The sequence below is a fragment of the Colossoma macropomum genome, unplaced genomic scaffold (assembly GCF_904425465.1).
Source record: "Colossoma macropomum unplaced genomic scaffold, Colossoma_macropomum, whole genome shotgun sequence".
In the NCBI taxonomy this organism is placed as follows: domain Eukaryota; kingdom Metazoa; phylum Chordata; class Actinopteri; order Characiformes; family Serrasalmidae; genus Colossoma; species Colossoma macropomum.
This window is the reverse complement of record NW_023494799.1, coordinates 2,814,575-2,820,018: the sequence shown is the minus strand read 5'-3', so window position 1 is coordinate 2,820,018 and position 5,444 is coordinate 2,814,575.

Sequence of the window (5,444 nt, the reverse complement as noted above, 5' to 3'; positions counted from 1 at the left end):
TATGTATTTCATAATCATTCATCAGCAGTGAGAGTGTTCAGGCTTAGCATAATGGAATTCGTAAACTGGTTAGTCTGAACATGAGGCTGCGCTATCAGCAGGGCCATAAACGCTGCCTGCAAACCCACTAACGCACTTTCACTGCCACACCGCATTAGCTGCTCCGGCTCGGATATTTGATATATTTTTGGAGGAGCACACTTTATTACGTGTAACTCTACATGTGTGCGGAGCGTCGTGGGTTATGCTGCGCGGTGTTTACTCTTCACTACCCGCACTTCCTGGGGGGGACAGCTTGTTTTACATTTTTGTATCTGCTTCTGAAATATGATCCATTCAAGATGAAAACATCACTGAAAATTGTGCTTTGAATGCTTTAATGCAGCGTCCACTCATCAGATGACCCTGGACCTTACGCTGCTTAGCCTATTTGCATCCATATTTATACTTCAAAGGGCCCATATCATGGAAAACATCCTTTTTTTTAATAAAAGAGCTCGATGTAGCGTGTAAACATTGATAAAGTTTCGAATGTCACTCTTTGTTGATTTCCTAAATGAGAATAAGTTAACACGCCCTCTACAGAGAACGCACTTCTGCACATTTTAATACAAAATTTAACTATTGGGGTGGGTGGAGGGAGGTGGGGGCATAAAATGTGGCCTGTGCAAAAGTTATGCCTCATGTAGTATTTCATATAAATATAAAATATAATTTTTCTTTCTAATATTTCAATTTTATTTTGAAATCATTAAAATTGTGCTCTAAAATTAGAAGAAATTTGTCATATTTATGTGTGTACTTTGTGTGTGTAATAATAATAATAATAATAATTTTTATTTATATAGCACTTTTCATGCCGGTGGCAGCTCAAAGAGTTTAACAGACAGGTGAAGTTAAACAGCAATACAAGAAATTATAAGTATTACTTTAGAATCATAAGTGTGAAGTTATTTTCACTTAGAAAATAAAAAAAAATAATAATAACAATAAATCAAATGTCATTTGTTCAAACTTTTGTATACGACTGTATCTTCCAGACCATACAGTCCATATATGGAAAGCCTGTTTTGAAGTCATTGTTTTTGTGATATCGCAAAAACCAACACATATTTGGCTATTCAGCCTATAGCTGTTAAGCCCCGCCCATTCATGCTGACGCCATAGGGAGTGTTTGAGCCATTTTAAACAAAGCACAATACAGGGCAGCAAATCAAAACAGGGCTCGTTTACATATATCAGTGTTAATTGGACTGTAACATCAACATAAACAAGCAAAGTGTTATTACACACTTCTATAACATAAGAATAGCTACATTAGTTTGCATTGAAGTCCCTGTAGTTACTGAATAATAAGCCTTAGTATGTAAAAAGCCTGCGATTTTAAGGGGTTAATTATAAAAATGGACCACGGCTCTTTGTGATACAGTGTTTTGAGTGGACACATGTAGGATATTGGCCCCTTAACGTAAATAAAAGAGTAATCTTTGTTTGATACCTGTTATACCTGCGAGCCTCAAAGCAAAGTGATAATTGTTTATGTAGGCTTCTGAGTGTGATTAATTAACAATGATTCACTGATACTTATAGACTTATTGACATGTAATATGGTTTACTGTATGTATTTAACAGTTAAATGTCTAAGCAGAGTTTTACCCATAATCGGGTGTTATTGATGAAATGACTAATAAAAACCCATGATTTGTTCTAGGGATGAAGAAAGAACAGATAAAACTGTAAAAACCAAAGTGCATTCAGGTGAAATGTGTAGATTATGGCTCAATTTAAGCGGATTTAGCAATATTAGAACAGTTTTCTAACAACCAGATAAAAAAAATGCTAGTTTATTTCATAAGATTTAAACACAAACACTAAACTCCCTCATTAGATCACTACATAGTTCAGTGCTTAGTACGTTCACTGGTGCATTATAGTCATACATGAAGTGAAACACTCCACTGATCCACCAAATACACCACATAATCACCTGAGCTCAGCTTGATTGTGTATTCACAAAGATCATTTTCCTCTACATTAAAGTTTCTCTCAGACACAGTCTCAGTTAATGATGAGAGGAAATCAGGAGGGTAAAAGCCGAAATGTGAAATTTTCAACAAATAATTTTCACCACTAGGTGACACTAACAGGTTTCATCTGGCAAACTCTTTCTCAAAGATCTGTTGAGCTAAACTGTAAACACATGTTTCACTGTGACATCTCCCTCCTGAAATGTGCGAAAGTAACAAAAAAATATCTGAGATATCTGAGAACCTTCTTCATCTCTGAGCTAGAGCATGTTCTCTACATACATTTCACCATTTAAGCTTACTGTCGAGTTCATTTAGAGTTCTGTTTATTACTATAATACAGTATATCATAATGTGGTTATATTTAAAGCTGGCTATATTTCTTACTCTGCAGATAGTTGCCTACAGAAAACAGCCCAGCTTAGTAAAGCTAAACATCCCCCCAAAAAAGAAACGTCTGAATTTTTCTGGACCCAGAACACTGAAAAGTACAGGAGAGCTTTAGTTTTTATGTTTAAAAAACATATGATGAGAAAAAGCAGTGATATAGAATAAGAATTTCTAGACTAGAAATCTAAAGACGCTGTTAATTAAAAGACCAAGTGATCCAGTGGTAGACAGTGTTTCCCAGCTAGCAAGCAAACACCTGATTTCAGTTCAGTTCAGTTTTAGTTATAAGGTGCTTTCAGATGTTTCAGATGTCCCAAAGCAGCTTGTCCAGAAATGTGAGTGAAGCCCCCTGAACAGCATCACAGAGAGAGAGAGTGACAGTGTCAGGAGAAGAGCAGGAGGAAGAACAGCTGAGAGGAACCAGGACTCAAAAGGACAACCTTCTTAGAAGTATGAGGAAGAACCACTAAGAGGAACCAAGGCTGAAAAGGGGAAACCCTCTAACAGCACAAGGAAGAACCACCGGGAGGAACAAGTCAGATGGGGAGCTTTCTTAACAGCAGAGGAAGAGGAAGAACCACTAAGAACCAAGCTTCTTAAGAGCATGAGAAAGAACCACTCAAAGAACCAAGACTCAGATGGAGAACATCCTTAAGAGCATGAGGAAGAACCACTGAGAGGAACCAAGACTTAACAGGGAGAAACGCCTAAGAGCATGACAATAAAATCAAAATGAGAACCTTCCTAAGAGCATAAGAAAGAACCACTGAAGGGAACCTAGACTCAACAAGAGAACCTCCTTAAGAACATGAGGAAGAACCAGTTATCTTAACTATCTTGCACTCCTGTTAGTGAATTAACTATCACACCTTGAATTGTTTCGTTCTCACACCGAAATCTTGATTAATTATCTTGTTCCCACGCTTTCTTAAGCTGGGGGAACAATTTAATGATCTCGTTCTCCTTACTAAGATGAGTCACAGTTAATTATCTTGTTCCCATGCCTTACTAAGACAGGGCCACAGCTTCATTATTCATTCATTCATTCATCATCTAAACCGCTTATCCTTCTGGGTCGCGGTGGGGTGCTGGAGCCTATCCCAGCTGTCATTGGGTGGAAGGCAGGATACACCCTGGACAGGTCGCCAGTCCATCGCAGGGCCACAACTTCATTATCCACTATTTAATTATTTCCTTCCATTTCTTACTAAGTCATGGCCACCACTTCAGTATCCTGTTCCCATGCCTTACTAAGACAAGGCCACAATTTAATTATCTTGTTCCCATGCATTACTAAGTTGGGGCCACAATCTAATTATGTAATTTCCAAGCTTTACTACATCAGGGCCACAATTTAATCATCTCATTCCCACACTTTACACTCAGGTTCACTATTTAATTATCTCGTTCCCAAGCCTTATTAAGTCACAGCCACAATTGAATTGTCTTGTTCCCATGCCTTGCTAAGTCAGGCCCACCATTTAATTACCTTTTTTTTTAATTAATTAATTAATTAATAAAGAAGGGGCCCCATATTGGAGTTACCTGAAAAACTTCATTAAAGTTTAGTAATGGTTAAATGTTTAAAGTGTCCAAATACTTGTTAGGACACTGTATGACTATTTGTAGTGATATGAAAGTGAAAATGTGGAAGCAGTTAAGTATTATAAAAAAGAAACACATTTGGATTGTTTCACATAAATTGTATTTTTTAACCCTTTTATCAAAATCATGAGAGAAGTTGAGAGATGAGATTCTTAGTGATGGTGGACTGCATTATTTTGCACTTCAGATTAGGGTAATGTGACAATATACACACCGATCAGGCATAACATTATGACCACCTCCTTGTTTCTACGCTCATTGTCCATTTTATCAGCTCCACTTACTATATAGGTGCACTTTGTAGTTCTACAGTTACAGACTGTAGTCCATCTGATTCTCTGCATACTTTGTTAGCCCACTTTTACCCTGTTCTTCAGTGTTCAGGACCCCCATGGACCCTCACAGAGCAGGTACTGTTTGGGTGGTGGATCATCCTCAGCACTGCAGTAACACTGACGTGGTGGTGGTGTGTTAGTGTGTGTTGCGCTGGTCTGAGTGGATCAGACACAGCAGTGCTGCTGGAGGTTTTATACACCTCAGTGTCACTGCTGGACTGAGAATAGTCCACCAACCAAAAACATCCACCCAACAGCGTCCTGTGGGCAGCGTCCTGTGACCACTGATGGAGGACTAGAGGATGACCAACACAAACTGCAGCAGCAGATGAGCTACAGTCTCTGACTTTACATCTACAAGGTGGACCAACAAGGTAGGAGTGTCTAATAGAGTGGACAGTGAGTGGACACAGTGTTTAAAACTCCAGCAGCACTGCTGTGTCTGATCCACTCAGACCAGCGCAACACACACTAACACACCACCACCACATCAGTGTTACTGCAGTGCTGAGGATGATCCACCACCCAAACAGTACCTGCTCTGTGAGGGTCCATGGGGGTCCTGAACACTGAAGAACAGGGTAAAAGTGGGCTAACAAAGTATGCAGAGAATCAGATGGACTACAGTCTGTAACTGTAGAACTACAAAGTGCACCTATATAGTAAGTGGAGCTGATAAAATGGACATTGAATAGATTGTTATCATGATAAATTATATCGTCAGTGCTTGTAGGCCAGAACTACACCTTTCATTAGTGTTTAACTGGATTTAGCGCAACTCAGTATGCCAAATACTGAATAACAAACATAATTTTTTTAATGTTATTTTTTCCTCAGTTTAAACTGATTAGATGTATGAAAAAATGTATTATCGTGACATATCGTGTATCGTGAAAATGCTTGCAATATCGCGATATTATATTTTGCTATATCGCCCCACCTCTATTTCAGACAGGCCCGTGACAGCCAAAAAATGGCTTTATTACATTTTTATGTATTTTACGGTCACCTCGGACTGCTGATGACATAAACAAGGCGTCCAGTAAAGCATAATTCATGAAATATGACTAAAATAAGCTCCTATTTT